The sequence below is a fragment of the Psittacula echo genome (assembly GCF_963264785.1).
Source record: "Psittacula echo genome assembly, chromosome: 2".
Taxonomy (NCBI): domain Eukaryota; kingdom Metazoa; phylum Chordata; class Aves; order Psittaciformes; family Psittacidae; genus Psittacula; species Psittacula echo.
In genome coordinates this window covers 10,739,190-10,755,901 of record NC_137737.1, presented here as the reverse complement: position 1 = coordinate 10,755,901, position 16,712 = coordinate 10,739,190, and positions in this window count along the sequence as shown.

Below are 16,712 nucleotides of genomic sequence, written 5' to 3'. Positions count from 1 at the left end.
TCACCTTGTGGCAGGATATAGATTTTGGGCAATGCTTTATTTATTTATAAAAATTGAGCTCATGACAAAGCAGAAATTCCAAGCAGTTTGTCGCACAGGAAATACTTTGTGCTTGCTCTGGAAGTGAAAATAACCATCCGCTCAAAAATTACACAATCATCGCTAAAATATCCTCTTCAATCTGAAAAGGTAAACACAGACTCCTAAAAAGAATCTCTTGCCCCTGTGTAGACATTTTGCTATGCAAAGAATGTGTTTTCATCTCAAACGGTTTCCCTCCCTCAGTGAAAACCAGCTACCTCAGTGCAAATAATTACATCCCCTGCATCCAGCTCTGGGGCAACAACACAAGAAGGATGTGGAGCTGCTCGAGCGAGTCCGGAGGAACTGGATGATCTTTAAGATCCCTTCCAACCCAAACCATTCGGTGATTCTATGATAGAAACACGATCATACCAACCTGCTCAAGGCCTATAGATGAGGAGTGAAGGTGCTTCCTGCCACCTGGCAAGAGCAGGTTGTTTTTCTTCCCTTCCTCTGGAGTGGTGGGTTGTGGGTTTGCACCCCTTGCCTTTTGCATTATTGCACAGTCTGGCTATCTGCGCACTGCTGTGTTTAACACCCTGTTAAACGCCCCTTTCTGAGGCACTTCATTCTTCACCCTTGTTGCAATGTGGTATGTTTAGCCTCAAGCATACAAGCCTTTCTTTTGTTCTTAGCAGGCAGGATATAGTTCAAAAGACTTCTAGGCTTTTTTCAATGAGTGATTTTTCCTTTACTCTTTGTCCTGGGTTCAGGACCTTAAGGATCATCTAGTTTCAACCTCCTGCCACAGGCAGGGGCAAACCATGCATGACACTGTGCTTTCCCATATATTTGACTGTTTAATTCCCAGTATGCATAGTAAATTATCCTAACTAACAAGGAGGGAAAGAGCATTTTCCATCACAGAGTCAACCCTAGCACACAACTGTCCTTCACACGAGAGCTACATCATGTTGCAACACGACAGGCTTGCAGAATGAGCGTGGTAAGCAACCATCAGGAATCTCCAGAGCTCTAACCATGACATGTTTAATGGTTCCTTCACCACCTGTGTTCATTCTTATTGCAGTACAATAGCACTCATTTGTTTTTGTGTGCAATGGCCCGGATACATGCAAGAAACAGCCCCATCCATGTTTTGTTCTGTGGAGACAGGATGATGAGTATGTGACTTCAGCACCCATGGTGAAGTGCCTTGTAAATTCTGGGAAACCAAGGTAGCAGCTGGCATTAATATGATTTCATTTCTAAATATAGATCTATGAGATTCAGCTGAAATAACTGAGAGAAGCGGGAGCTTCAGGAATGGACCCTGCTGGCGTGATATGTAGTGGAGAACAAGGCTGTAAAATGCTGTAATTTACCTGTGGAAAAACAGGTATGGCAATTTCTCAGCTGGCATTTATTAGGAGAGCAGGTCAGTGGAAACGGGGCAGTTTATACCTGCTGCAAATCCAAAATCATTTATATATAAATGAAGTCTTTCATATTGATGTTTGCTTTCTCTCTCCGGTCCTTTACTCTTCAGCTCTGCTTTGTCTGTGCTGCATCCTTTGTGCTCTGCAGCAAGCCATTTTCTCCTCTAGCACTAAACAAGGATCTAGCAGAAAGGAAGGCTGTCAAAGGGACATGGGGCTAGAGGAAAGGTAAGAGAGTTGATGGTTAGGTAATAGGAGAGTGGATTTGGGATTGATCCTAAGGGACATTTGTATAAACCATGTAGAGAAAATAAGGAAAAAACCCAGTTAATTTTGCAGAGAGTGATCACAATGTTGTAGTAGAAGACTTAAGTGGTAGAAATAGGCAGCCATGAATGTGGGATTGGTAAGACTTAGTAGGGGCAAGGGGTGTATAGACCACAGTCCAAGGTCCTAATAACTCTGCCTGCAGTAAAGCTGGTCAGTCATGCTCAAAAAGTATGAAAGAGATGTGAGTATAGATCTGTATCTATACTAGGGAGGAGACAGAATGATTAAGGACCATGCTTGCAACTGAACAAAATGATTATAGGTGGCCTATGATGCAGTTCAGTCTAAAAACAAAAAAGGGGTTAACTCTTCAAGGAGGAGGGATTTGGAGCAGTCTTTCTGAATGCAGTGAGGCTTTTTAGAAATACCTCAATAAGCATCTCTTTTTTAAAAACTAAACAGCTATAATGTGGGGTTGTGAGCCAGTAAACCAAGAGTCTCGTATTCTGTGCCTCTGGGAAGTACAATGGTCTCAGGAGATGTGAAAGAGCTCCTCCTTAGTCATTGACAGCTTCTGGTAGCCAGTGATTAAGAGAGCATAGTTGGTTTTCTCCTTTCATTAAATTCCTGCTGAGGGAGGTATATTGGCAGGTGGGATGGTTGTAATGCTCGCTGAGCTTCTGGGTGAGGTTTCCTACAGCAGGCCTTTAAAGTCTAATTGTCATTAATTCTGTCTGAAGTGAGCTCCCCATTCAGACAGTCTCCTGACATATGTGTTTACCTCTTTCCTGGTGTTTAACTGTACAAATACTTCTGTCATCCAGTATTGAGCTTCCAGGTTTAACAATAATGAGAAGACAGCTGAAATATGAAAGTGGTGCCCCTCTGAAAGCAGTTTAAAATCTGCCAGTCTGACATAGAAGGACCTACTAACAGTGTCATATTTAGATTTTTCCTAACCTGAACAGGTAAGGAATTTATGTGTGTGTGCTCCCCGTTTTTCCTCAGATAGTCTAGCTTTGAAGAGCATTTTGGGTTACAGAATAGAGGATTGACTTAGTTGTTGTGTAGTCCCTCCATCACTGTTGGACTGGATGCAGTTTACCAAAAGGCTGAATATGAATATCCCTCTGCATTTTTAAAGATGCTAAGAACAAGTCATAGAGTACAGCAATTTGTATGCTTGAATACTGTGAGTGGTGATTGCTAACTGCATTGGCTGGTTTAGGTTTCCTTAAGTAACAAAATAGATTAACAATACCTCTCTGCATGTGTGTTGCATCTCGGTTGCCACATCACATCAGAATTAAGCAGATCACCTTTGCACGTTTCTGGAGTAATGCTGATGCTTATCAAGTAGTACAAGTACCGTTGTATCTAGGCTTAAGCAGGACATGCTTTGCTTTTTCATGTCTTTTGTTTGACCAGAAACTACAGCAGCTTTCAGATACAGGGGTTTCTAAACACACTGGGACAACTTCTGTAAAAATGATAGATTCCAGGGACTAAGGGAAAGGAACTGGTTGCAAAGCAATTGATTGTAGCTCGCTATTTTAAGAGAAGGGCAGCATGAGAGAAGCAAAATAGAGATAATGGGCTTTGGTAAAACAGACATTGAGAAACTCAGGGAGTTTGTAAGAGGATTCTCTTGGGAAGATAATTTAAGGATAAGGAAGTGCAGGAGAGAGAGCAATTACTGAAGGAAGCTGTATTTAAGATACAACAGCATATTATTGTGCTATGAAGGAGAAAGGAATCAGCGTAAGGAAAAGGAATAGCTACAGCAGAAGCTTTTTAAAGTCCTGAATATTAAAAAAGGATTTATTTACAAATCAGGAACAAGGACATCTGGCTAAAGCTGGGTGGAAAAAAGTGGCCAAAAGTGTGTGGTTGAGCCTAGAAAGACAAATTACACAACAACTTGCCACTGTTGACCGTGATAAAAATAAACTAGTGTGAAAAGACTGTATGAGCGCTGAAAGAGCAGAAAAAGGCAAAGTAAAAGTCAGTCCCGTTTCTTAATAGGAGAAGATTGCAAATAATGGATCATGATGAAAAAGCCAAGATATTCAAAAGCATCTAAGGTGCCTTCCAACCCTAACCATTCTATGATTCTGTGATCTTTCCTTCAGGTAATACATAAATTGTGAGCAAATGCCTAAAGCAATTAGCTTGTTTACAAGAGCACAGGTGCCCGAGTCTGAGTATTGAAAGAAGAGGTTAGAAAATATTTGATGTGTTATGTATATTAAAGTTAGAGTGGCCTGGTAGAATTTACCCTGCAGTATCTAAGAAACTGAAACAATATCTGGATCATTAACACTCATTGGTAACAAAAGAGGAGAAGGTTCTCTAGGATCTAGAAGAAAACCCAGAGAACCCATCCTTCAAAAGAGGAGAAGAAAGGTTCAGGGAGATAACAAGTCTATCTGTGTTACCTTGAAAGATACACAAGACTAAATTATTAAAGAATCAATGTATAAGGTACCTAGAGAATAATAAGCTAATAAAAACAGCTGGAGTAGATTTGTTGAGAGTAAATCATGTCAACCTAACCTTGTTTCCTTCTTGACAGGATAATTATTCTCATGGATAAAGGAGACGAAGTAGATACATATTTACTCTAGTAGGGTTTTGATAAGGTCCCACCTAACATGCTCTAAAGGAAACAAAAAAAAGACGTACCTACACAGAGTCATGATACAGTGAGCACACACTCACATGGTTCGATGTTAAACTGGAAAAGCATTAAAAGCAGGGCTCTGCAAAAATCATGTTTCTACTCAGGACTTTCATTAATGACTCGAATCATGAAACAGGCTTGTTCAAAGAACATTGAGGCTATGAAGGATCACGCGCTCTTTGAGATACAGGATCAAAATTCAGAATCATCCTGAGAAACAGCACTAAAGGCCCCAAAACCAACCAAGGAAAAGTAAGTACTCAAATACAAACACTTGGCCTTAGGAAAGGGAAATTGAAAAATAAATTCTAAACTAGGGAATGAAGAGATGTGATTGCTCTAATGGAGCCATGATGAATGAAATTGTCATAATACAGTGCTGTTACAAAACTAAGCATATCTCATGCTGTGCAGGGCTGACAGAAGTGTTGTAGGTAACATATGCAAGGTAATTATCCTTCCCTGCTTGGCCCTGGGATGCCGACATTGGCACTGGACAGTTCTGGGCACTGCACTTTCAAAAGTGTTGCCAAACTGGGAGGAGTCCAAAGGAGGGAAATCAAAAGGGTAGGAGATAAAGAAAACACAGCCAGAAAACAAAAGTCAAATCCATGGCTTCTGAGAAAAGATTGAAGGAAATGGCTTGCTTTGGTCCAAGAAAGAGACTAGAGGTAAGATGTAACAGTATTCAAAGACCTGTTAAAGGGAAAGGTGGTAAATTGCTCTCAAAGACCCTTGCAAAATAGTCTGTGATGAACTCAGTGAATTTGCATTGGAGATATTTCTGGATGTAGTAGTAGGAATTATGTGTGGTGCAGTGCCTAAATATGCTACACAGAGGAGGAGTGTTTATGGAGGGGTTTTAAGATCAAGCTAGACAAATTATTAGATATGGTCTAGGTATAATAGCCCTATCCTTCAGAGAGGACAAAGGACTATGTGATCTCAGGAGGTCCTTACCAGGCTCGCATTGCCATTATTCTATTAAATTAAGACCGGGAACACAGCAGGGTTGACTGTTATTATCTTTGCAGATAATTTTCAGTTCCGAGGATCAAATACACAAGGCTATTATAAGGCATCTTTTGTTTTATATGGATGTTAGACAATCAAAAGTGAAAAAGGAAGCAAGTTATGTTGTGGTGGGTTTTTCTTAACTGACTTTTAATTTGGGGCCAGTTAAGGAATAATGATACATGGAGAACAAGATGTAATTAAGAAACTGTGGGAGGCCTGTAAAGAATTAAATCTGGTGTGCATAATGAAACCCCAATAACCTCAGCAGGCTGGTTGAGCTGGTAGCCTGGTTGGCAGAAATCAGGCAATTGCATGTACCCTGAAAAGACCATTCTTACGGTTATTGTGGAAAAGAACACAGAGAAGATTCAACACAACCTTAATGTGAAGAGCAAGCATACAGGAGACTGAAAGGCACCAAAAGGCAAAGGCAAGCCACAGGAATCTTGAAGTCCGCAAGAACCAGAAGCAATAGTAGAGAAATATGTTAAGCCCAAAATCTGCTCTGTGTTTACTAACCAGGACAGAGACCGTAAAGATTTCCAAAGTTGTCATTTACTCATTTGTATTTTCCAACCATGTGGGCTAGTATGGTGGTTGCTGCAGAGTTAAGACCCTAATCCTCTTGGGAAGCTGGGAATGCAAAACCTGACTTTGTACTGTCAGTTTAGTCCTGCTCCATTTGTAAAAGCTCTCCCAAATAAAGGAGCCTTACGGTATGGTGCCAGGGCTTCCTTCCCCCATATGCTTTTCTGTTTGCAACATCCATATCTGTTTGAACTCCTCTTCTGATGAACTCCTCCAAGGACAGGGGCCTGCAGGAAGGATCTCTGCATCTAACACGGGTCCTGGGGTTGAGCCTGGGCTCACTGCCTCCTTTCCCTGTCACGTAGGGAAGGCAGGTGGAGACCCTCAGTGCAAGAAGTGGGTCTGGGATGCAGATGAATCTGCCCCATGGTCTGGGACAAAAAGATCTCCCTTTCCTACTTGGTGACTAGAATACTGTCCCCACGGCATCTCGAAACTTGGTGTCTGATAGAAAAAGACCCATTACAACAGGGTTTCCAGTCTTTAGCAGAAACCCTGGCATCTGCTATGGTATGCTGTTTAGAAAAGGCACTGAGTAGGAGGGAAGGAAGAAGCTGTTCTGGAAAGTGTGGTTTTCTGAGAAAGCTTCAGAAGCAAAGGGAAGTAAGTTTGAATGAATTTTAGCCTTATTCCACATTAATCTCCTGGCTATTAATCTGGAGTCATTATTCTCAAGCACCAGTGATTGCAAGTGCCCTTCTTACCCTTCTGAGCAGAGGTACGAGAGTACACATGCATTGACCTGCACCTCCAAGAAGCAACAATACATAATGAGCAATAAGGGTTGGATGAGGGAGATAACTATCCTTAGCAGATGGGATTTATTCATTCTTTGTTCTCAACCAGACTCCTGCTGTTACTGAGAAAGGAAAAAAATATTGTGATCTTTCTGCATCTGAGGCAAGCAAATGCCTGGCATAACTGATATGTGTCTACCCTAATTTACAGGGACTCAAGAATGCTATGTGATGTGTTCCTGAGGGTGAAATAGATTTTGACCCTGAGGCACAGTGACCTGTTAGTCTTAAATGTGTCTGCTCAATTTTTGAGTAGAAGCAGAAGCAGCCATAAGGTCAGAATCTTTGCCTTCTAATGCCTGAGGCTTTGAAGAGTTATTCAGGGCAATTGTTGATCTTGTACCTATGCGGACTTAAACAGCAGGGTGGGGTTAACTTAGAGGAAGTAACAGCAAGACTTCACTCCTGTCAAGAAAGAAGATATGACATCTTAATTAGCTAAAGGACAGAGCTAATTAGCTCTTGTGTTCAAGGTCAGGTTGGACGGGGCTTGCAGCAACCTGCCCTAGTGGAAGGTGTCCCTGCCCATGGCAGGGGGTTGGAACTGGATGAGCTTTAAGGTCCCTTCCAACCCAAACCGTTCTATGGTTCTCTGATTCAGATAGTGATGCCTCAGAAGATCTCATCAGCAATAAAATAGGCAAAGGCCTAATGTATATGGGACATATTATTTCTCTACAAAAGCAAGGATTTATGCACAGTGCTTACTTTAAACTTCGGGTATTCTTGCTGTATGACAAACAGCCCTTTCCTCATTCATGAATAAGATTAAAATTTAAGAAAAAGCCTTTAATCTCTTCAAGCACTTCAATAAAGTTAATATGCAATGATGCAGTCTCTGTTTTCTGTATCCAAGATGCTTGTTATTGCACTTCCAGACAATGAGGTAGCCCGTGCTACAGCTAGTTAAAGCTCACATTTTCTTGAAGATGGGTGGAGATGTAATCAACACCCAGCAGGACATTGTCCAGAGAACATGATCTGCTTATCTTCTTCATATCAGACATCTACCCTAAGAATGCTGAAACAGTCTAAGTGTCCCTATTTATCTAGCAATTTGAGCATCTTTTGTAACAGGAGTGCTGCAGAGAGGGCGGAAGACTGCAACAAGAGGACATTGATAATTTGCAAATCCTGAAAACCTCAGCTTGGTATTTAAGAACTGAGTGTGATTTTATTTTTTCCCTGGCTTGTCATCACCAGTGATTAAAACTTGCCTGCAGCTTGTACACTCTTTTTGGCTGGGATTTAATTAAACAATCCCCTCAATGAAAAGCAAAGCAGGCTAGACTCTGGTTTGTGCTTTCCTAACTGTACAGCTTGTGTGACTAAGATGCAAAGAAGGGTATTTTCATCTTGAAACCAGTGCAGAAGATTCTGAGCAGATGCCTGTTTAAGACCAGCTGAATAATAAACATCTTGCATACATGGCTACTTTCCTGGTTTCACTGACAATAAAAGTATTGTGAGAAAGAATTCGAGAAGACTCAGAAGTTTTAATGTATTTTGGTGCAGTAAGACTTTTTTTTCATTGCTTCTTTCTTTGCTTTTAGGTTTTAGAAATTCATCTCTGACATTTAGATTTCTATGGCCAAAATGGACCTCTGTGCGTCAGTCAGGAGTAATGCAAAGCAAAGAGCATCGCACAGCAATTTCTGCAGCTAGTGGAGAACTGGATTATAGCATGTTTCAAAAAGACGTTCTGGCTTCCTTTTCTCTCTGTTACAGATTCCGTTCTATTGCCTCAGTCGTATGTGTAGGTATTTTGGCTTTTAGTAGTGCTTTACTATACCAATAGAAATCTTTAATTGAAATATGTATATATTGCTCCTCTTCTAAACAGAAGATATATTAATTTTACGATAATTAAGATGTGCACGTTACACATACTATCTTGACGGTATTAATGGATTCCATACCTGGTATCAACCCAGTAGCTCAAATAAGAGCTAAATGGGCGCACAGAGATCCTTATGATGCTACTATGTCATCCAAGGTCAAAGCTGAAGGGCATTGGTGTAACGAGAAAAGCAGCTTGTTTGCTGTGGCCTGTCCTCTCATTAGATGCATTGATAAATGTGGCGTGGCAATCTCATATTCATTGATAAAATACCTGTGGATGTGTTGTGCTTGTGACACTTTCAGAATTTACAGTATTAAGTAAAATATGGAAAATGGATATTTATTCTCCAAAAGATCTGCCTCTAGTGGAAAAGATTGGAATTGGTTATAATCCCTCCCATATCACAGATATCACAATACTTTTAGAGGAGTCATTATGTCTTAACAATACCAAACAGCTATCAGCGGTGACTACTTAAAGTTCACTGGTTGCTAAAGCTAGTTACAGACTTTACCATCCCTAGATTTTTGTTTGTGTTCAGTGGAAATTCACTCCTGTGCTATTTTGGGTCTACTAACAACATTAATGATGTGATATTTTCTGCCTGCTGCCTCCTGGTTTGTCAGCATTGGGCTTTTTTATTTTTGGTATGTGTCGAGTTTGCATTCCTTAAATGGCCTCGCTGTGTTCTTTTTTTCTCTCCCTGAAAAAAAGAGATGCTTCCCTCTTTTCAGGTTGATCAAGGCTTAGAAACCCACTGCCTCGGGTATTTTGAGACTAACCTCGTTTGTCAGGATTCTTGCCAAGGGCCTCAGGATGCAAAAGAATCGTAGGCACATCATCTGAGAATAGATTTTGTATTCACACCTAGACTGAAATGACTTACTGATTGTATAGGGTACTGGGAATACATATATTCACTACATCTGTCTTTAAGCCAGGAGTTCGCTCAAGCACAGGAGGAGCACAACTTAAGATTTTTGTTTTAAAAGAATTGTCAGATATGTTCTGCGTGCCCAATTTCTTAATTCTTTTTCTGTTGCCTAACGTTTTCTAGCGCACTGAATGGCAGTGTCATGTTCAAACTAAGAAAAGGTGTCTGATGACAGCACATTTCGTAGTTTGGTCTTCTTTTGTTCTGAGCATTTTCTAACCTGAAGATGAGTGGATCTGTGTTTGGGTGCAAATCTTGCCCAAGCTCAACTGTATCACTTAGACATATATACATGATAGTGCTGGTCAAAAGCGATGCAATTTCACAGGGATCCTTGGGAACACTTTGTCACAAGGAAGGAAAATGCCCGTTTTGGTGACATTACTACCATTTAAGCATCTTATCAAGATTCCATGTGCTGGACAGACATCTTAATGTAGGCCAGCATCTTGGGGCTTTGCAAGGTGCACATACACCCATCTGGTAATCCTCATTTTCCCCAAGTTTCACCTGCTCATGCCCCTGCACTGCCATCTGCTGTAATGTTACAGCTTTTCAGCCGTGTTCATTTTCTTATCATGAATACTACCAAGTCCTCATTTTAAAAAAGGTGAAGGTTGGTATTTGGATACTCTGGGAGAACTACAGTATAGAGGGAGTTATTGGGAGTATCTGGAGACAAGAGCAGCTTGGAGAGCCATTAAGTTTTGGTGCTTGGCACAGCTGAGGGTGGGAGATCCTGGGGTAGTAAGGCTCCCACATACAAGAACGAAGGTTAGGGCAGCTACAGGTCGGTAGACTGGGAGGGCATCAGGAAATGTTTTTTTTGGAAGCTTACAAATACATGGGATAGGACACTGAAGGCTTTGCAACAAAATCATTTCATGCCAGAATTGACATGTTTACCAGATCACAAACCACTGAGGCTGCTCTCACTGAGCTGCAGTTTGAAAGTGGAGAAAATGATCCTTTCCATCCTTCTTTCCTTCTTTGCAGCATTCAATTGAAGGCCAAGTGCTATCTGGCAATATAGAATTCCAGTAAATAAGCCACCTTGAATGCCTTATAGTATTTGCCAAATTGAAAGCATTCAGTGGTTGTCAGATGTTGCATGTTGAGCCACATTGGTACCTCCTACATTAGACATCTATGAAATACCAGACTTGTAGCATCTCAATCTTCTAGTATTTGAAGAGGAACATAATTAGGACTCACTTTTGTGAAAAAACCAAACTTGAACAAAACCAGTTTTCTGATAGTCCACTTAATTTCAGCTACACTGGATTCAGCCCATCAGAAAGCGCTCTGAAGTGTCCAGGCTCTAATGATATCTCACTTGATTTGGTCTGAGGGGGAAGCCAATGCTCAGAGACTCCCCCCAGCAGCAATGTGTGGCTGAAGACCTATTTTAGATTTTGCACAGTGATGTTGATGGGGGACATCTCTGTATCACCACCTACATCGAAGAAATGATGGGAGGATCTCTTTGCCTTGCAAAGGATGGGGGTTTCCCAAAAGACCTCCATGTCATGACAGTGTGGCCAGACCACAGCCCAGTGAGTGCTGCATCCTGTCTGGTACAGTGAATGGTTTCTGACGTGCATAGCCTACTAACACAGGAAAGTAATCTGCTCCCTCAGAATCAGTTTCTCTTGTGATACCTAGAAGCAGAGTTGCTGAGGAAAGCCTAGGTCAGTGGCTAACTGCTTCACTTTTCAGGACTGTTGAAAGCATGGGATTATTTTACATACAAGATGCCTTCCATCCTTCCCTTCACAACATTCCTGTTCCAAACTGCTGAGCTATCTTGCTGGAAATTTCAACAAAAATAAGCATTTTTGGCAGACACTGAAAAAAAGTAATAAAACTACAGCCAGAAATAACTGTGTCCCAGTGAAGACCGTGGGGAATTCTTGCATAATTTGATGTGAAGCAGCCGCTGTGACTCCCATTCCAATTACTGTTGCTTTTTGGCAAATCAAGAAGAACCAATGTAGAATTAAACCACTTGGGAAGCAGAATAAATCACAGTCATCAGGCTGCAGAGCACTTCATTAAGTAAGTTAAACTATCACCTTTCCATATTTTATTTCCATAAATAAATAAACCTTTCAAACAAGCAGCCCAGAGGGGAGAAGGCAGCATCAGAATCATCAATTCAGTGGCTGACAGGATGGAGGTAGCAATAGACTTTGGTTATGAGATTTTCCACCTTAGTAAGGGTGCACACTGCTTGACCTGTGTCAGATTTAGCCTCACAAAGAGCATATGGCTCTAGTCAGGTCTACATGTTAATGTGGAGGAGCATGGGACTGAGGTCAGAGAGTGGGAAGAGATGTGAAGCTGAAGAGCCATCAGGTGGTCTAAGGAGGTGAAGGAAAGGTGGGAAGAGAGTACATGATCCCATAAGGTGAAAAAATGATTGTGGCCTAAACAGCAAGTGAACTGAGAATGGGAAATAGGAAACACCCCCCAAAAAAAGAAAACTAAAAAGAAAAAACCCCAACCTTTTTGTAGCTTTGTCCTGAAAAACCTCTTGGTCTTGGCCAGGAGGAGTTCTTTGGTCATGTAGCATCAATGAATGGTGAGAATGGAGTTAGAGGAAAAGAAAAAACTTGGAGGACAATCCCAGAGAGAACTTCTTGCCCAAGGACTATGACAATGGAGGCAGAGGGTGGTTTTTAGAGTTTTACCAAGCTGCTTGAGAGGTGATGAGGCAGGGAAGGTGTCAAGAGAAACAAGAAGACCAGACATACTACTGGTATGAATGGTGTAGATCCAGCAGCCCAAGCCTGGTGAGGTGGGATGAGGAGGAGAGGTATGCTCTTCTCACCAGAAGTGTTTCCTCGCATCGCTTCAGGTATTCCTGAGCAAAAAGCTGTGGCAGGATGGGGGAAATGAAAAGAGTGGCTTGATGCCTCCATTCCCACTCTAGATGTGGTCATAATGGGTATATTTTCTTGATCATGTATTGATTTTGGTGCTCTCAGGAAGTTACATTCTGGTAGATGCAGAGGCTGAAATCTTTCATGTTCAGGTACAATCAGATATTGCAGGCTTCTCTGGTACTAAGGTCACCTAGGGCTAATTCCTAGGATAAACTTCATGGTGATTAAGTCCAACATTTTGGTGATGTCACCATTTTATTCTAACAAATAAACTGAACCTGCCTACCTACTTACATACATCAAGCCGTTGTTCAGCTCTCAGCAATTCCCAATTCAAAGCAGCCACGTACCATTAGTTTAGAAATTCGTCCTAGTCCTCTACCAATTCCATGGAGTTTCCAAATCTCTCTATGAATATTTCTCTTTCTTTCCATCCCTGGCTTTGAATTTTAACAGATGGAAGGATTAGAAAAACTAAAAAGGAATTGCTGTGTGGTTTGTAGATACTGGTAAATACCCAGATAAAGTGACCTCAATAGATTAAAGTAGTAAGCTCTTAAGAAGGTTATCTAGCCTCATCTCTACTATTAAACCTTTATTTTTTTTTTCCAGAGTTGGCACTGATTTGAATTTTCCTGAAACTCCTTCCCGAGTGGTCTGTCTTTGCAGTGTGTAGCTGTCCTGGTGTGTGTTTGGTGTGTGCTGCTGATGAATGGGTAGCAGCTCTGAGGACAGCAAGCGTTCACGTACCACTTCAAGGACTGGAAGAGGGAGCAAAACGGGGAAGGAGAAGCTTTCAAAACATCCCCCCAAAATGATGACGTATTTAATGTGAGACTCTGAGAGCTGATGAGACAGTAGGAAACACACAGTGTTTGGGCTAGCATATGCCTGATAGCAATGGGCTTAATCACTTAGAGGAAAAAGTGAAGACTGGGCTCTGAACTTTGCTGTATTTTAATCCTTGTTGCATAAGGGGAAATCGACAAAACCTTGGGTACAGTGTCTAACTTTCTGAAACAATAGCTCTGCAATTTTGAAACATGGACTCATTTAAGGCCTGAAAGTGTTAAGAGTGTATCAGGGGCAGGAACTTGAGCTCAAATATCCCCAGACACCGAAGTGGTATACATGAGCACTGCTAACTTCCAGGCCAAGCCTCTACGTTGGGCAAAACAGTACCACTGTGGAAAACAATTGTCATGGGAGAAAGTGCTTTTGGAGCCCCACAGAGCTTTGCAGAAGGAAAGGGCGGTGTGGGTTTATAAGAGGTAAGGAGGTGCCCTCCAGCTGTGCAACATGAGCTCAAGCTCTCTTTGAACTTTCTGCTGCTGAAAGTTTCCCTGAAAGATGAGGAAACCCTTTGTATGATGGAAACAAGCGACAGCCCTATGCCTCAAAGAAATAAGATGTGAAGGTTGTCTTGTGTGAAGCTGAGACAAAAGCTTCAGTGAAAACTTTTCAGAGAGCACATACAATGGACTTTGAGGTCCCTCTGTGCAGGCCTGCCTAAGAGCTTTCATCTGCATCAACAGATGTACCCTTCCTCCCACAGGGAAGTTAAAGAGAAAAAAATCTCATTTACAGTAACCCATTTGGTGTTCTGGTGCGTGTCTTGCAACCATTTCCACACCAAAAAACTGAAAAGGTATTGCCAGCATTCTTGATGTGCCCAATTTATTAAGCTTTCATTAAGGTAGACCATTGCAGTACTGGAAAATCTATAGGTTTATGAAATAGGTTATATTGATAAAAATATGGTTTGGGGCTTTTACACATTTGAATGCAATTATAGACAAGACATGAGGATACCTTGAGAAGATGCAAATAGCAACCACTAGACTTCATCTTGGCTAATGCTAGTTACTTGATTGCTTGTTGCTGTATTCACCTGCTTTGCTTCTCCATCTGGTAAAATGCACCTTCCCTACAAAAAGAATCCAGGGCACTATGACAGGGACTCAATTTTCTGAAGCTGCAAGCTCCCTGCAAAATGAGAAACCAAGGCATTTCCCCAGCATACAGCAAATTCACAGTCAAGAAGCCTTTTTAGCCCAACTTGTGTTAAAATATTTATTGTAGGGTAATCTGATGTTGGATGGAAGGCATTTAGAGCACATAAATAATTCTCAATATTATATTGTAATATAAAATTATATTTTAAACTATCAAAATTATATTATAATCTATTTCTACAAGTTTGTTGAGCACCAATTTTTCACCACCTATGTGTAAACAGTCACTCTCTATATTTACGTTGTCAATATAAAGAATGTCCCTATTTCAAGGCAAAAATCATAGTCAACATAATAGAGGACAAGCCCTAAATTCATAAACTGATGTAAAGCACTGCTGGCTCAGTGGATGTAAATAAGCAGGGCTCCAATCTGACCCCACTGAGTTATACTCACTGGAGAGCTGAAGCAAGCCCAAGCAACAGGGAATAACTCTAGTGCATGGTGAATGGAGGAACCTGCCAGAAGTGTTTCTAGGGTGGCTGGAGCCAGGTTTGCCCTCTAGTTTCCATCGGTATTATTAAAATTCTGGCTGGGTGTCATCAGACCAAAGGTCTATATACAACTAAAATATCTTTCCTCTCCCAATGACTAAAAGTAGGTGCTCAAAGAAACTGAGTGAGAAAGAAGGCATCCATGCTCTTGGGATAATTAAGTTTATAACAAACCTATTTACTAATTTCTCAATAGCCTCTGGGTAATTCTTTCGTGTTTCTTTGTGCGAGAAAGCATAAATTCAAGTTGTGGTCGTTAAATTAGCTTGGAATAGATATAAAGAGGATGGCAGTCTTTCCCCCAAGAAAGTTTTCAAAGTGAACATTGCAAATGATAACCATGATACTCAGTAACTCAGCACTGAGGATGAAACATCATCTCTGAGGTAATATTTTCTATATTTAAGCAGCTTATAGGCTTGCAAAAGAGAATACTGCATCGTGCAAGAAGATATATACATGTTCTACTTGCTGAACAAACCAGAAGATCCAGCATATCTTTGCAGAAGGCACGCTTGGTACAGGAGTATTCTTTTCCATGCAAGAGCGAGCAGGTTGATTTCAAAGGGACCTAACTGAGCTAGATACCTAGGAAACCTTGCTAAGAAACATGCAGTACACAAAACCGTCTGCAGCCTGCATGCAGTTCAGCTACAGAGCTAATGGTGTGAAATTGCACCGACTCTTTGTTTAAGGAGCTGTATAAAAGGCTGTCATCATCTCAGCTGAAGTCTTAAACATGGGCTCAAAAATTGGCTTATGTAGGTATTTCCTCCAAACTATCTCTTCCTGCAATATTAGCATTATTTTACTATGAGTAGACTGAGGAAAAAAAAGTTGACTTAAATTGTTTAAAAATTACCTTTGTCCAAGTTACTTTCCTTTCTTGAGTCTTCTTACATCAACAAGCAAGCCACTTCCTGTTCGGCATGATCCAGCTTGCTGCAACATGCTGGCCTTGGCCTATGCCTATAGGGCCCTGTTGTAAGGAACAGGAAAAAGATGTCCCTGAATCTGATGACGAAGCAACAGACACCACAGCTACCCCAACTCAAACAACAAAGGGAATTAAAAAAATCTAACACCTTAGTCATCCTCTCCGTTTCTGTTCTAAATGTATTTATTTTCAGAGGGAAAATGTGATGTTTGCAACAGAGACAGATTCAGAATATTGTATTCTACATTTCCTTTAATTATTGCCTCCAGTCTTATTTCCTCCAGTCTAAAACAAATTTTTTCCCAAGCTATTAAAAACAAGCACTATTTGTCTTTCTTTCCTTGATTATGCACTCTAAATGTCTTTTAATTACACTTCATCTATAGCTGGATGTCGTCCACATGCTGCCCTCCATAACAGTGCCACCAACATGGCCATCCACACTTGCTTACCCACCTAGAACTCCATCTGTATAAAGCCTCACTGAACAGCACTCTTCGGTGACCAAGACACCAGCTCCCTAAGTGCGAATGTTCAGACCCTGTATCTAAACCTAATGTGTTAGGACAAAAACAAATCGCTGGGCATGTTCTACACAGGATGCCATCCAGAACAGTGCCTCCAAAATGGATATCCTCACTTACTTACTTACCTAAAACTCCATCTCTGTAAAGCCTCACTGGACACCACTCTCCAGTAACTGAGACACCAGCTCCCTAAGTGTGAATGTCCAGACACCACACACACCAAGTTTCTCATCCTCATTGCCTGCTGGCAGCAGAG